A 17,786-nucleotide genomic window follows, 5' to 3' on the forward strand; every position below is an offset into this window, starting at 1 on the left:
TGCTGAAGTGAATCTCTGGAATGCTTTATTTCTTCGGTAGCACAGAATGTATAAGATATTTCGTCATTTTTTTCGAACGACAACGTTGTCCTTTTTTATTGCTTTTCCGTTGAAGTTAAATACTTGCTTCATGTAATAAATGCCGCTTAAATGATAAAAGTAGCGTCATGCTGAACAAATGTTCGGTGCCTTATTTCTGCCCGACGTCTCACTCCTCAATATCATATAGATATGCGTAAATTTAGACCTACATTGTGGTTTCAAAAACCAAAAAGAAGCTTTCGTCAGCTAACTGCTAAAACTAGAGGTCCTTCGATGGATTTTACAAGTAGATTATTTATTTTTCGGTAGACACGTCGGCGACAGCCAATATGCTTAAGAATACGCCCATTTCTTGCCATGAAGCGAAGGCTACCGTGCGATGGTGATACCTAAGATCATCGACTAGTAGCGGAGTGGAAACCAAGCTAAAGAGCTCCTGAGAGCTTCCAAAAAAATCTTCTTTCTATTCGTAGTTGTACAAATTACAGCTCTTGCTGGTACACGTAGCAGGCCGATGACCGGGACGGCCAAGCCTCACTGGCTGCTGGTGCTCCCATCACATATTACGCATGGTTCATAGTTAGACCAACTTCGACTGGGCAAAAGCGACGACTATTTGTGGCGATGAGGTAATGTCGGTACGCACAAAGTACGTGAATCTAATTCAATATGGACTATTATTGCACACGCTTCACAATTTTGTCAACTAATTCTATAAAATATCCGCAGTTATTTTTACCACATAGGAAATAATTAGTCTATGATGCATGAAGGTAGTCCTGGCCTGTGCACCAAGCGACAAAGGTTAGGCCAATCTAGACTAGTAGACCTTTGACGCTGAGCGATTTAGAAAACGATTTTAGAAAGTGTGTATGTTATACCCGTCGGACGTGCTTTTCCTTGTGGTTGTTCTAAAAAAAACTTCCATAATCACTCGCGCGCTCAAATATCTGTCTAAATTCTTTCTTTAGTAGCATTAGGCGGGAGAAATATATTCTATTGTACAACTTCTACAACGTTTGTTTTCACAGAAACGTAGCCGGCGAAAGGTTGGCCAAAATAGAAGGGTATGCTATAAAACACATTTCAATGTTAACACGAAATATATTTTTGTTTCTAGGCACAGCAAAATAAAGGGTGCCAAGACAACTGATAGTTTCTATTTTCGTTTGTAAAGCAAGCCTACTTAAATCTAAACCTAAAGGACGGGCTACGAATTTTAGCTGCAGCTTGAAATTTTCTCCAGGACTTTACGCCTTCCCTTTAGAGTAATTTAAGACCAATGTTGTGTAAGCCAAAAGTACACTTAATGGCAGTTAGCTCGAAAACTTGATTTCATTCTGAACCCTCTGTTCACCCATGAAATGCAATACACAGACCGCGCGTCGTGCTTTCGGGCACGTCTGCGTGCAATTCACACGTAATCACTGTTCCATTGAAGTTAAACTTCGTTAGATGCTATCGAATGGTAGCAGTGCTAATACAGACAACACAACCATAACCCATTTTTTTTTCCGGTATAGATTGGAACCTTGTGAGGCCGACATCCCAAAAAGCCTGTGCCATGATGGGGACCAACCAAATATGTTGCACATATGGAATTGAATAGTAAGCAAACCTATGAAATTCAACTGCGAACTCGAAAATGATTGACTTTCAACCGTAAGCAGGTTCCAGCGCTTCCTAGTTCGGGACGTATCCAAGCTCTTACCAAAGGCAATACCTTTGCTTCAAACTAAGCGACCCAGCAGTTACGCTCCTAAGCCATCCATCTCGTATACGATTCGATGACTGAATCTCTAGTCAGCCTCGATGCAATCGGCTAACGATACCTTACATGGACTAAATAAGTCCGATATTGTTATTGATCTATTTAGCTTGCCGGAACCATATATATTACATTCGTATTATGCAATATATTGTTTTGTTGTCTAATTAGGACCACTTAAAATCTGCTGTTCCTGGCACTACAATCCTCTTAAGAATGCGTGCCTTTATTACTAAGCACTCTTACTAACGCCTGTAACCGCGTGCTGTATCAGACCAGCGGCGTGAAAAGTGGGTGCAGCAGATTTCAAGCTAAGCAATGCCTTTACTGTATATAACTATTACGAAAACAACCAAGTTGATTGATATGACACAAATCTATGAATAGTACAAAGGCTATCCACATCATCATGAAGGTTATGGCTATTTACTTTACTTAATACGTATACCCTGTACATAGTAACGAAACCGCGATAAAGCCTGAGATTTATGTTATAGGTATATCATTTCAAGCCCTCGATAGCGGCTTACCAAACAGATGTGGCCTGCAGGGTGTGACGCACTACCACAACGCAACAGAAAATATTCGCTCTGAAAAATAAAATTATCATTCTCATATTATATATAGGCTTGGAAGTCAAGCTAAGAAGTGGGTACTTGTTTTCGAAGGTTGCATTGTGCGCAGGTTCTAACCTCCATTAGTTTTTTGGCGACTTAGTCTAAAAATAGGTGCCATTGCACTTTTACACATCCGTACATTATGTTCGTATCTAATACAGTCAATAAACACTATACCGTGTCAGTATTAACACCATATATAAAAATGCAAAGCAGTTGACAATTCTCTGTATCTTTAACTACTACGGAGGCTATTTCCTAGTTAGATTATTTAGCTGGACAAACTCGATCGATCAGTTGCAAGCCAACCGGGGACCTGGCTTGATTCAGCTAATAGTTTAGATTTCGCCCACTATGCCCTATATATATATATATATACGGAAACTGCATGCAATGTACGGGCGTGCGGTTGGCCATCGTGCTGATACTTTACTTATAGCCATTTATTATCAAAGTTTGCCCGAAATCCACGTGCGTAATATAAAGACACATTCTATCATGTCCGGGGAACCCGTATGGATCTTGGCGCTTTGAAAATGTCGATCGTATTCTAATTATTCGTAGATTTAAGTTTATACCAATGTCGGGAAAGGACTGTATCGGGTGACAAAGCTCGACGACGTAGAGCTTTGTCGTGGTTGAGTTTGCTGTATCAGGGAAAACTTGTTCCTCATGTGCGCCAAAGGGCTAGGGCGAACGATTGTGGCTGTAGTAAATGGTTCGTTCCGTCCTAAACTCTGACAATTTTCTACTGTTCATAAACAGGTGTTCCTGTATTGTACAGGACAGATGGTTTCCGTTGGCGGGCCTGCTTCGGTTGGATTTTGGTCTCGCTGTGCAATATGAGTCCTGCGCGCACACAGGATTCTCGATGCTTGTATGTGTGTCCACGTTTCAACGAAATCGACCCATTACCCAGCTTTATTGTATATTCTGAAACTGGAAGCGTTTACGCCAGTCAGCCCAAAGCAGATTTTTTTCTTACCCCACAAACATTATCTATCTATGTACCTAACGAAAGAACTTGTAAATGAAAGTGGAAGAAGACACGCAGTCGAATTCAGTGAGTGTATAGCTCTACTAGGCTATTCTAGGGGAATTGAATAGAACACTAGAAATCGCGCCGTTGAAGCTACCAATGCGAGACCCAGATGACTCTTAGCATCTTGGTTAAGCTAGTATTTGTCTTATAATTCCTGACTAATTCAAACGGATTGGAGATGCGTCTCTCCCCGTATAGACCTATTGGTGATTATTTTTCACTTCGACACATATACTTCGCTTTGGGTGCATCCCGAAATAATGTCTACTCCTATACGCGACAATCGTTCTACTTGAATCGCCCATTCAAGTGGGATAAACATAACCCGCTACATACATTGTGAAGCGTACAAAAAAAAGTTCACCTACAAGAGTCGATATACAAAAGGCTTTAAAATACGTTAATTTGGTCAAGTTATCACCTTTTTTTTTACAAACTTTTTCCAATTAGCGCACTTCCGTGCGCAACGCACGGAACAGTCTCCACAGGCACAGCTTATTAGTAAATAATTTAACAAATAAGGTAGGAGCAGGTATCGGACAACGGCAGATGTGCCTATAACATTCTAATTGAAACTCGTGTCCTGTTTGAGCCGGTAGCCCACATTAGGACTCGCCGTTGGTACAACCATCTGCTATACAAATCTACTCACGCTGCAACAAATGTGTAACATTGTCAAACGAGGACCCAGCAGCAAGTAAAACTGATACATGGTTCCGTTAATAAAAATCCAAAGCTGACAATTTCACAAGCTACCGGCCGCAATCGGATCTTAGGGTAGTTTCATCTTTAGATCGACTGCTGGCTCGATCTCTTTTTGTAGTCAGAATGGGGTAATATTCAGTTATAATCATTGTGGCAGTAGGTCATTCCTGTTATCTAGTTGTAGGTGAAAATATATTGTTTTCTATTTTCATATTTTGGTGGTACTGTTCAAACGGTGTGACCAGGATAGTAAAGGGGAAAAACGGGGGTCGGTAGCACAAGTAGCATCTAGCGTGAGTAGTTGGTCCTTGGCGAAAGTGGTGATTGCACTGGTAATTTTCGGTATATAGGTTGATATTTATTCGTAGTGCTGGGAAAAAGTAATTCAATACAAACTGGTAAAAAAATTTGATGCTTTTATTGAATTATTCTGTGCCCTGACGAGCTGCATAAACAGTCTCCGAAGGCCGAACAATGTTTCCCGCTATAACATGGAATCGTTATACTGTACCATATATTTCATGATTTTCTATTGACTTCCTGAAGATTCGCAACCCTGTCGTCTCCGGAAACATGTTAGAATTCGACCCCTCAGGTTTAACATCCGAACTCGATCTACGTTCGAACGGTTATTAATTTGTCGCTAAAAATTTAGTAGTAGAAGAAAATTCATCTTATGCGGAACGGATGAAGGCGAAGTAAGACCAAAAGATGATCACATATAACGACAATTATTAAAAATAACTTCAACTATATCGTCGTAAGAGATCAACGTCGACAATCAGAAGAGATTCTTTTTCATTCAATATGTATACACAAATTCATTTACATACAAACACAATTATCTGTTTGCGTCAATATGCAACAATTAAGAGCTCCCAGATATATAGTGAAGAATAATGGCCTCTCGGCAGTCTGGTTATCTTCCTTTTTGCATCTGTTAAGGCAGTAAAGAACTAAAATATAGTAAAAAATTGAATTATTTTTTTTGTTCATGTAAAAGCGTCTACACTGTCAGGCTACTCCTTTCATCCTGCGTATACATAAGTGTATGTGTATCTACCTATATAGATAATACTATATCGTACCCACACCTTTTTCGTATTTTATATATATCAAAAGACGTAAATTACTAACTCTAATTTTTCGTTAGCAACAAACAGTACCGTCGACTCGCTCGTGAGAAATCCGCCCATCACAGCCATTTACCCATCCTCAAGATTGAACTGCGAAAGAAAATTGCAGCGCATGTCTTCTACACCTTTTATGAAAAACGCAATATTCATCTCAGTGTTGTATAATAACGAGAATCTCATTATAGCTGACCTATTCTTGGATAAACTGATTTATTAAAGTAGACGAAACGCATTTGATAAAGGTTACTACTTCCAGACGACTCAGTTTCTATTTATGTCTCATCACATCTTGCTGTTCAAGCTAGCTTACAAGTAGGTAATACGTTTGAACGGGACATGTTTCATGGCTTTCATTGGCATAAAATTGTATATGTGTATCAGATGGAAGGATACCGCTTGTCGACACGATTGTTCTCATTATAGTTACTAGGTATTGCCGTTCCAGAAATGAGGTATTAGGTAGTTTGCAATGAGGATGACGAAATCCATTCGGTTTCGTTGGTTACTTTTGAAAGAAGATTTCGCAAGATTGATTGTTCACCGGCAGACAGCTAACGGGAACCGTTACCTGAAGACAAACAGTCAAACGTCGACCTGTAGAATTAGGATTAATCTTAGGCGATTGTGGTATCATTCGCCTTAAAGGAGCTATAAAAAAACGCACAGGAGTCGAAAAAGGCTGCATCGACACATATCGCCGCTTAACGCTTGATGGCGATGACCTAAGCAAAACACCAAACGCGTCGTTGTGGAAGCCTCGTAACATACGTTCATACACAGAACCCAATCAAACAAGATAGCACGGCTGTGAATGTATGCTGAAAAAGCGTTTGCGTCTTGCATTACTGCAAATATTTGGTTATATCGTACTATATTAGCGTTTAGGTATTTTCTGTATGTCAACCTGTAGTCAGTTCCAAAGTACGTTGAAGTGGACAGACTTCTGGTTCTCGGAGTCGCATGGATACGTTTTCAGAAAGCAATTAGCTCGTTACGCGACGAAATCAACCCTATATATTTCTCCACATGTCTACCTGAGGAATCTGTAGATAATACGCAGCATAGGTTCCATATACGAGGCACAGACGTATTCTAGCTAACTATTGAGGAGAATTGTGTCTTAAATAAACGGAAGAATATCTGCATGATGCATCTTTCTATACCTTGTCAGAAATTGGCTCCCTATTAGATCTTATTCTTTCTCAAAATATCGATTGTACATGATGACTGAATTGATATCGGAAAGGTCGCATTTCAATTTTGCCTTACCTAAAAAAGAAACAAACATTAATACATTTATAAAGATAATTATCGGTTAATTTTATCCAAATTATTCTTTTCGTAGCAACAATCTCGAAATGTCCCATGAGGATCTTTTAAGGGATGCATTGTGAAGTTGATTAAAGGTTTTCTGTTACTTTTTTTTTTCGACAAGAGTCGTGCGAAACATATAGAATCGGTGATTATGTAAGTGTGTAACTGTGTTTCCGCCTTTAAGATTAAATGTCATTGAAGAACCATTAAAGTACTGATCATCGCGAAGTGGTTTGACAAACTCAAATCTAATCGAATTAGTACAGTTTAAGCAGTCAGACGTAATAAAAAGTTGTTAAAAGTCTTGCATCTCCCACCGGAAACACAATCGCAACAAGACTTAATGTCGAGTGAATAAGTAGATTTTAGATATTTTCTCCTTCACAGGGCAACCTTTCGAGCTTCCGAATTTGCTAAAAACCATTAATTATTGTTCGCTTTTAAAATCAAATGTCGGTGTCTAATAGCCAAAAAACTACGACCAGATAAAAGTCTCGGTCCGTCTTTACAGGTTTCCAGGTTACCAGCCGTTGCATCGTGGACGTTGATGCAAATCATAGGCTGACAAAGATAATACAGCGTCTAAAGCGTTCTCCTGCCTTATAGTGTCACAGGGTCAATCGTTCATAAAAGTCGCTGATGAGGGTTATTTAAGAAGATAATGCCTCCTTAGAGCTAAGTGAAGGAAGACAACAAGCAAACACATAAATAAGAACAGGAGAGTATTTGCGATTATATTTAAACCTGAACCTTACCTAAAACTTTGATGTCAGACAGTTGTTAGTGTATACAGTCGTATATATAAGCGCATGAGTAGGTTGTTATTACTTATAAAAAAAACAAAGTAACTCGGGCGATCGCTAATTTATGATGCCAGTTAGAGGTTTATTTAGGACGTTTGCTTTTGTTATAGAAACGGATCAATAACGTAGGGATACTCATACGTTGGAGCGAATGAAGCTATTTTTCACTTCGGGTTTATTTTAACCTTATGGGAAATCTGCGATGAGGTACATCAATTCAGACTATCAGTTTCTTCGTACGAGTTTAGCTTAACTTCAGTATCGATCTTAGAAATATTTTCCCGGGATTAATACACCAGATCAATATATGTTGATTTTTATGATTAAATATGGCATGTACACAAACGCATGTGCTTCACGATATACCACGGAACATCAAGCCAGCAGCTTCGCTAATAACCTTTTCAATGTGACAATAAAGAAAGAGCTTCAGTGCAGATAAACGACACCTTTTTTGTCAGAAAGATTAAAGGCCACTGCATTATGCAGACCAGATTTCACTGCGTAGGAAGTCATCTGATACTGTGGAACTCTCACTCCCCAAATCCCTAGGCTTCAAGCCTAGTTCGGAACTGATCTGAGTATTATTTCAAACTAAAGCCAGCAGAGACCGCTAATACATTTGTGAATCAATTAGTTGGGCCTCGACCCTTCCTTCTACTAAGGTCCCCGCCTTACAATAGATGTAGTCTCGCAGGGGGCTTTGTTTCGTTTCTCACTATACCCAGCTGTGTAGTGGTGTCTCGTATACACGCGGCAACTTACTCATCTGGTGTTATCATTCTAGATCTCCCCGAACCATCTGCACAATAGAACATACATCAATAAAAACACGTTTTTGGATAATGTATACATCGCAACCCCCCCCCCCCCTCGCACAAACAGGGAACGTAATTGAAATAACAATTATCCTGCCTATGTAACAGGTGTTGCGCAGAATTAATTTTCAGGATTCGTCGCGTTACCCTTTGTGGATGATTTCTCATTATTTAGCCTGTGGTTGCTTCCGATAACACAAGTGCGTTTCTTTTGTTTCTGTGAACTAAATCTTTTACCAAAGATGTGTTAAACACTTTTAGCCTATGCAACTCTTTGGCATTTCCTGAGCTCTGGTTTACGTCCAGTTGTCGTATAAATATTATATGCAAAGTTTTGAAGTGCGGTTGACATGTACATATCGAGCTCCGGCGTGTAGTTGCGTGAACCGAACCAGAAAATATGTGTGTTATGCGTCAAGGTGCTTGGTCTCCTCTAATGAATCTAGTTTTAATTGAAACAGCGCCACCTCGTGGAATGACAATGAAACAAGATGGCTTACACGCGCCATATTTTAAAACGATAAAATGGTGACTTGCCTAATGCGTGAAAGTACCATCAATGACTTTATAGGGGCGTGCACATTTGCTTTATGCTATTGAAATTTCCACACAGCACGCAGACAAGTAGAAAACTGGCGCTTGAAAACATAATTCACGTAAAATACATGGAGATGTAATAGCTGAGCCTTCATGCCGACTGGTGTTGTGTATCTTCGACTTATCTTGCACGTAGACTTTCCATTCACAAAACTTAGAGCCATCTTAACGACTACACATCTGCGTAAGCTTATTGTCTTATTTTATCTTATAAGAGATTCGAAATGCCAGATAAATTAACATAGACTTAAAAGAAAACCCAGTACCAAGTCGGTACTTAGGTTGCTTCATTTATCAAATAATGGTGTAATAGAACAGCAATATGAGCGTTCGGAATGGAAAGTTTGGGTCGATAAGAACGGCAAATCCATGAAAGTTCCTGGCAAATGAAATGATTCTTATTTGAAGGTTACCGAAACGACAGGACTAGAAGGTTAACAAAGATTCAGAAAGTAAAACAAAGGATACCTGTTATGTCTGGAACATGTAAAATTATTCTCCTTTGTGGAAGAAAGAACGACTAGAAGCCATAAAGGCGGTCTGCAAACTGCGATTTTTATCGACTGGTCTAGATTAGCCGTGGTCTTGTTGTTTAGCACGTCCTCACAATGTCATGGCTTTGTTTGGCTCGGAAAAAGTTTTGAAAAACTTTTTCCGAGCCAAACAAAGCCCTTTCAAGGGCTTATATCAATCAGGATACGCAACGTCATGGTAAAAATTTCCGGTAATCCTATATACGACTCCCGTACAATTAATATTATTTGAATTCATCTCTAAGTTCACAAAGCATCTTTAATAAAAACTTATTACTTAGCCTCTTATTTCTAACCATTTCTAAGGCCGTTATCAGATCTCGACAGCGAGGTATCTTATCTTGGGTGTTAACGAATTATGATATATTATCGGATCGTTATAACCTCTTAAGGCCTTCTAAGAAAGCAATTCACATATAAGCGGGAGAAATAGGCTAGCTCTGTTTACGCTGTACCTAGAGGCAACTCCACAAGCACACCGATCTTGCGTTCGTTCAGTGGCATCTGTAGCACCTAAGACTTAAAACCCAATAGTAGTAGACATTGATATAATTGTCTAATCAATACGAAGATTGAATTGAAGCTCAGGCGCTATTGTAATTCCTAGGACCAGTAAGCTTACCGAACTTACAACAGGAACGGTCACATTATTTAAAGTGTACTTGTTAGTTTGTTTGTAAGAGCATATAGCTATGCATTTTTGGACAGAGATGATGATACCATTGGCTCAGTATCAGGGGAGCACAAACAGCGTCGAATACCCCCTGAAGTAACAAGCCATCGGCATCATTGCAACAAGTCATCGGTATGCTGAAGCCCAGCTGAAAGCACATCTTTTATATCGGAAATAAAATTACGTACAAGAAGACGCAGGCCAAAGGAACACCTCTGAGGCAAATCCGGAGGACATGTTTACTAGAAGTGCAGATGTCATTAGTTTTAAGATCAGAAGTTTAATTTTTTAAATAAGTTCTTATCTAGTTTATAAACTAAGGCTCGGATCCCATTTTAGTATATTTCACAATTAACAGGTTGTGATTCGGCGTAAGTTTGTTAACCTTGCAAAAAATAATATTACAGGTAAGGGTTTGAGATGGGTGCTCCCGAAACACTAGAGGAAACAACACCAACAACATCAGAGATTGGAGAATTCTCATCGAACTTCAGAGACGCTACTGCCTTTCAATTTTTTTTAATTTTAATCTTCTTACGAAAAAAAAAAACCTTCACGTTATTAAACAAGAGGATTAATAATGAAAAGTGGATTTAAAGCTTTATGTAATTTAGATTCGACATGAAGTATTAATTAGAACTTTTAATATAGTGGCATAGCCTCATATGTAAAATCCCGTATGTACGAGTACGCACAACAATTGCGATCAGGTGCTGAAAATGGTTATTGATAATAAAGTTAGAGTTACTACGATGGCAAAACTGAAGACTTTAATGCAACTTGCGAGTGACAGGTCAGTTTCATCTGTAGAATTTTAGGCTTCGTTGGCTTCAAAGATCTCTAGTTTGATAATTACTTCAAATGAAATAAAAGATTGTCAATAAGAGAAAAGACTGACACTAATATAACATGAAGAATCCATCATTCCTCCTTGCTGCCCAAAATTTTAGAGCCGACCCTGGTCAACCGAGCTAACTCTTGAATAACTCAAGGAAGTTCTTTGTCTACGCAACAGATAACAGGATTGGCTTTTCTAATAGAGTCGTCAGTGGCTGCTTTTGACTACCAATGAATACCATCGAGGTTAAAGCCTTCACATATGAGCACAGATTCGATTATCTCGCAAAGCTGATTAAATAATTCGGAAAAAAAACAATTCGGAAGCCTGACATTATCAGTATGACTATAACAAACCATGACCGGCATTGGACGCCTGATGCCAGCATTAGAGTAGACACCAACGACTATAGCCTTCATGTTATGTGTGATCTCCACCGTGCAGCATTTGCAGGTCTTCTTAACAAGTACAAGGCCCAACTTCTCTTCGAGCTAATTATTTTTTTTGCGTTGCCGATCATTCCTATTAGTGTTTCAGTGGCTAGCCAGTTGTTTACTTTGGCCAGTACGGATACTGAGTGCGATGCCAGAACATTGCAGCCAATGCTATTGTTCATATTTAGACTAAATTGTACGATCAGACGAAAGAAGATTAAACAGCGGACGGTAAACGAGCAAGTAAAGCGCTTAGAGCCGACCCCTAGCAGAAAACTGCGGCCGGCAAACACCATAACTGAATGAGAGATGCTCATTGTAGCATTGGCATTTACAATTGATATTAATCAAAGATTTAATTTATATTGGTCATCAGATCATTTAATTTATATTGGTAATCTCTTTTTCGGTAGGAAAAGTACGGGAGCACGGAACGTTTTTGTCTGGCGGCGAAGCTGGCTAATTATAAGCCGCCATCGTAAATCGTACTCGCTAACGGTTGCTTGATCAGCAAATGCGCCCTTGCATACAACTGCATACGGGATGTGTTTGGACGGTGTCTCTTATAAATTTGTTGCTGCTGCTGCTGCTGCTGCCATGGCAACTGTTACAGCTTCTGCTACGACATCCTCTATTAATGACCTGAAAAAACATTGAGAGAACGAGTGAGGAACAAATAGTATTTTTCGTATTGCCTCTGCCTTCTGTCGTTGTCGTATGGTGCCTTTGTTTTCTCCTATAGTTTTGAGCTAACTTCAAGCCATCTAATAGAATTATAGATTTCGGACCCATCTAGGTCACTCTCGCATGGTGAAAGCAAGCCTACGGCGTCCTCTTACAGCCGGCTACGAGAAACCGCTTGCAGAGAGAGCTACATGTCTACTACATACAAACGCGTGCGTAGGCGTACTCTATACATTTCACGTGCAAACATTAACCGCAAGATAACTGTTGCAGTAGACCTAAATCGAATCGTCGGTTGTTTCTTGGAGCTACAAATTTGGTAAGAGAAGCATCATTGCTAATAGACAAATACCTATCTAAATTGTTTGCCGGCCTCAGTTTTTTCTACTTTTTGCTATTCTGATAAGGGCTCCACGGCAGGACTTTTCACCTTCTCAAAAGCTAGCCTCATTAAAGGCTTCTTGTATCTCAGAGCGTTACTCTGTTTTCATTTGTCTGCTGTAATGGCATATTGCTACGTACACGCACCGATAAAGCTGTACATCTAAGATCTGAAATAATTATATAATGAGACTAAACTTCTACTAATGATAATAATATGTTCCGCCTTCGTGTTATTAAATCTGTCCATGAATAAGTTCGCTCTATATGCTTTGTACATGTGGTTCATGGACGGTTTTCGTTCCCCTTACAAACGAAATTAACGTATTCCCTTGTGCGTCTCACATCCTGTGAAATGAAACACGCAGAAGTTGCGTGACAGGAAGCTGCGCATGGACCATAAGAAAAGTAGGGCAACAACAAAGGCACAACTGACCTGGTTAGAGGCGACGCAAAAATACAAAAGCCTAGAAAAACGTTACGTGTTGCAGGATATTTTCTCATATCCCGCCAAGGAGCCCAGCCGAATCGATGTAAAGAAAAGCGAGTATTTGTCTAACATTTGACAGATGAGTGTATTATGATCAGGACTTGAGGGCATGCTTCGTTTTCATACTTTTCTCGCATAACGTTACTGAACAGTACGAATAGGACCCACCTACGTAGGTGTATGCCTGAACACTTATCATCAAAATCGGTCAGCTGTAGGAGACATGGAAGAGTCATTACGTTGCAGCGAAGCAGTTTTTATTTATATTTGTTCTTATTATATTAAATATTATATAATTAGCATACCAATGAGCCTGAACGGACGCTATACCAGGTCCCATAATGCAACGTTGATATAGAAATTTGTTCGATCAGTCACTTTCATGCACTTCGTATACGTCAAAAGACAAGCAATGTGATGGCTTAAAACTTTGCGGGATAGGAAAGCTGTCATTTCTTGTGCCAGTAGCTAATTTATCTGAGGATCCGCTTCTCTATTGTTACTTTTAAACCCTTTTTCTTTTCCGTACCACAATGACGAGCTACTATTGCTAAAGCTAACGGATATGTTTGTTGGTAACTGACGGGATGAAGGGGGGCCGTTGGCTATAAGCAGCACATGAGCATACCTTTCTGGACATTTCCTTTGTTTACAATCGACGCATGTACAGACAAGACTCATTACCGCAATTGCGACTATTGCTACCGACAGCTGCGCTTGTCAGTGCTATGAGAATGATCTTCACACGTACCCTCTGATACCGATCGTTAATGCAGGCGAAGGCTAAAACCAATGATGATCCAAGATACTTGGGTAACCAAGTAACTGGAAGTTGTAGGTTGGCAACTGTGTTTGTGCCAGTTCCTGTACCCCTTTTCCAGTAACTGTCATTGTTTTCGGCACAATGATCCGACATAACTGATGGGTACCATATTACGTAGCCACCGACAGTCGGCGACGGGCCGTCCTTTACCGTTCTGCACCGTGAGCCTTATCACGCAGATAGAGAGCCAAGCAAAACACATTTTAGCACACCCACGTTCCAGAGACGCGAGTTACACCTTTCAATGCACCACTTTTTTCTTTGTTTTCCTCTCGTATTCAGTCGATTGACGTGTATGCATAAATACCTATACATAGACGCGTGCGAGCTTTATATCGCGTCGCCCACCCTATTCTTGGACCGCGAAGTTAATCACAGTGGAAATAATTTGAATTCCGGCGCGAAGCCTTTGCGCGTGTCTGAGTGAGAGATACAGAGATTGCGATAGCATCGCGATTCGCGTTATGACGTGCACCAATACAAGGGACCAAGCTATGGTTTACGCTTGGCATCGAAAGAGATTGGCATTGTGAGACGCGACTTTGATTGCTTGAATCGTCTTCAACTGCTGTTCAAAGATCGAGCAAAACCAAGCACGACAAACGTCTCGCGCACGCTGCAATTAAATGCTCATCGTCGGCGACAATGGCGGCAATGTCATTCATCCCTAGTAGTATATGCACGACAACGACGCCAAAAAAGAAAGGAGATACGTGAAAGAAACTGCGATGAGGAGCAAACTCTGTCGGCCATTTTACTATGGCGCGTTAGCGTTACTGGCTAAAAAAAGTCAAGCCGACGACGATATGAGTTTCGTAAGGTTCCGCAACGCCAATGCGGCACCGTGCGGCTTATGTAGTAGCTTACCGCATGCCTGCTACATTGAACATTGCTATGTCTGAACAGCTTTTGAGTCAGTACGGACATACGATCCCTGCATGCTTCCTAGTGACGTGTTTTTTCTCGTGGTTTTGCGTCCCAAGGCCTTTGCCTCTCAATGTACATGTGTGTGTTTGCTCCGGACACTCAGGGGGTAGCAGCTTCGCAACAGCCCATCCATACTAAAGCCTTCGTGCATAATTCTGCTATGTCGCTAGGTTGCCCTAGGAAAACTTCCAGAAAGCAGTACGAGGTAACTAGAGAAGTGGAGACTTTGAGCAGGCGTACCACATCGAGACCTTTGTGGCAAGCATACACGCACATATATATGAACGTCAGCGCCACTGCCACTGCGAGCGTTGAAAAATACTGCAAACGTTATTAATATATAAAGTACACCGTGTAACCACAGTGGGCCCGATGGGGTGTAGCCGCTTATTCGTTCGCTATGCGCTTAGCGTTCAGGCCACTATATATCCAACCGGCACCAAACAGACGCAAAGTGCTGGTGAATGGAACCTGGCCTTAGCACACTGTCAAGGGCGGCCGCTAATGTTTGTATTTCGTCTATTTGCCCGTTATACCGTTTCCAGTTGCAACAAACGTTGCAACCGTCTATGCAAGTAAGCCCTACGAAACAATTTGAGTAGTTGCCTTTATATGAATTAAGGGGAATCGGGCCGATGAACGCTAAGTTTTGCTCCTAGGACTGGTGCGGCTTTTGCCAGTGCCGATTTTTTGCAATCTGCAGTATTATCATCCCTTTTTGTTTCGTAATATCGTTGTTGGACATCACTGCTCGTTCTTTGTCTATTGTGCATCCAGTCATAACTTAATGCTGTGCTTGTCATTGTCTGTAACTTCAGTTTAATTCCGCCTTCCTCGTCTTTTCTACTGCGTCTATTCTTCTGAAGCTTCTTTGCCTGGTGCTGCCCCTCGATGCGAAGGATGAATGAAACACCTGCAGTGGTGACTGCTGTATCACAAGCAAGGGCGTTCCTACAGGGTAGAAGGAGCAAGAGTAGAACATAAAAAGGAGAAATCTATTTAAACGTTAGGCTGGTACCAATGATAAAAGAAAATGCAAGAATAAGGAGAAAAATTGACGTGACGAATGAAACTGGTATAGACCGAGGGGTGGCATAAGCTATGATGAACAACTGAAATATCATAACGGCAAGAGCACGTGGGGGCATGTTTTGGAAAGTCACCGATCGATTACTTGTGGGATTTTTAATGTATACAACGTACCTTACGCAGCACGCTGTATGTTATAGGAGATATTCATTTAGGCTAACTGTTAGATATATAAAAAAAAAAAAAAAAAAAAAAGATAGGCAAATATCTTTTACCTTTAACCTGCTTCCCTGATCTATGTAACAACATTGGGAGAGTGCCACGAGCGGCTGCACGGCTTGTAAAAATTTTTGAAACTCTTCATTTGCAAATTCTATGTTGTTTTTCAGTTTTGGCTGTAGCCCCCTACAATTAGCTTACCTGGTCAACTGTCCATCGTTGTTTAGTAACATGTTTTCATAACAAATGGCGACAGGTATTTGAACTCATTTCTGAGCTGAGATAAGAAGGGGTTATTTGTTAGTGGAATCGTTGTTTAAAGTGTCAACGGCGCTTCTATGTAGTTCAAGCATGACCACTTGAGTCGAGGAGCTGGCTATAAACTTGAAGGTAGTTTTTAAATAAAAAAAGATGTTTACCCATTGAGAGCTGAGCTATCGTATAGAGAGAAACGGTGTTCTACCGTCGAAGTATAGCTAGACAGTAGTGCTTATGTCAACGGGACCAATTACTGGCACGTTAGATTTTGAAATTAGGCGGCGGTACGTCGAGCTAGATATAGATAGCTGGACCACTTAGAGCAGACATCATTCCCGCTACATATACAGCTTATTATTCATATATAGATTTTGTACCTTGCTGTTTAATTAATTAAATATATAGAAATATACTTGTTAGAGGATGCCTAGTATTGTTCGAGTATTTGGTCATAAGTCTGTAATAAGAAATCCTATCTTGTCACTACTAGGTTCCGGTTCAATCGACCCCTAGGTTTTTGTTGTATGTATAATCATGATTAAATTATCGAAAGCTCAAGTGTAGTCATTTGGGCAATATCGAACTACCTTTTATGCTGTTTGGTAAATACGAAGAAACGACACGTCGAAGAATCCTTTTAATCCTTTTAATAATTTAGTTTTTCTGCAGGAAAAAATAGAGATCCCTTTCTCTTGAATTTTAGGCGGGCGTTTCGAAATTTACCGATAGACCTGAGAAGCGCTACCTGGTAGCTTAGTGGGTAACGTATAACCTAACAGCGATACCGGATGTAAAACTCGAGATATACTCAAGAAGTGAATACGAGGAATGAGAAACGAACATATACAATAAATCGAACCCGATTTTTGTCGCAATCAAAGCTAAACTTAGAATATTGTTCGTATGCGACAAAAGGGGGCAATCAAGAATTCGCAGATAGTTTCGTTCTACTGACCGTCACCAGTTTCCTATTCGAAGGAAACAAAATGGTTGAGATCCGGAAATCGGACGCGGGAAAATAGCGAAAGTATTCGATTTTCAACTCGTATTAATACACAGCGGAATAACACTACTGCGAATGCTGTTGCTGTCAGTGTAGTTTAGCGTTCGCAGCCGCCGCCGCCGCCGCCGCCGCCGCCACCGCCGGCAACGAAAACAGCACCCTCACGCTACGTGAGAGGCCGAAGATGTTTTCTGGTCTCGCAGTTTCGGATCTAGTAATGTCATCTGCTTCGCTGTGGACGACAGCATCTGTATAATTATGTGCAATACTTCTTTGGGTACGAGCTCTGGAAGGGAACTTTCGACAGGTCGCAAAATGCCTATGCAGACCTATAAGCTGAACATTGAGGTCGTAACAAAATCAACACTAAACCTTGTTGAGGCATTAAGATCCATCTTCGACTTCATTGGACTGAAGTGAATTCAAATTGACGTCGTTAATGCGGCTGTGGGGTTTGTCAGCGATGATCCGATCTGTTAAAGGCACCCGTTTTTATTCAGGCAGGTTGTCTTGCAAACGCTGCGTATGTATTATGCTGATAGAATGAACCATTACCGTTATGTTTCGTTTATATATATATATAAAAAGACAAAAGATGCTATGTGTTTAGTGAAAAGAAGTTAAGAATCATGAGTTGCTACCGCTTGGCAGA

General features: G+C 40.5%; 2 long non-coding RNA genes across 4 annotated transcripts in view; one reads left to right on the forward strand and one right to left on the reverse strand.

The window, feature by feature from the left end:
* The window catches only part of LOC111259032 (uncharacterized), a 29,800-nt gene extending 19,000 nt beyond the window's left edge, over positions 1 to 10,800 (forward strand). For all 3 annotated transcript variants that reach the window (XR_015310416.1, XR_002679385.2, XR_015310417.1), the window contains one exon: positions 10,456 to 10,800. This is a non-coding gene — a long non-coding RNA (uncharacterized LOC111259032). The remainder of the gene's footprint in view (positions 1 to 10,455) is intronic.
* Positions 4,590 to 17,786, reverse strand: part of LOC111259039 (uncharacterized) — a 57,836-nt gene continuing 44,639 nt past the window's right edge. Inside the window, exon 3 of the long non-coding RNA XR_015310425.1 lies at positions 4,590 to 5,878. This is a non-coding gene — a long non-coding RNA (uncharacterized LOC111259039). The remainder of the gene's footprint in view (positions 5,879 to 17,786) is intronic.

The sequence above is a fragment of the Varroa jacobsoni genome, unplaced genomic scaffold (assembly GCF_002532875.2).
Source record: "Varroa jacobsoni isolate VJ856 unplaced genomic scaffold, vjacob_1.0 scaffold_30, whole genome shotgun sequence".
NCBI classification, from domain to species: Eukaryota; Metazoa; Arthropoda; class Arachnida; order Mesostigmata; family Varroidae; genus Varroa; species Varroa jacobsoni.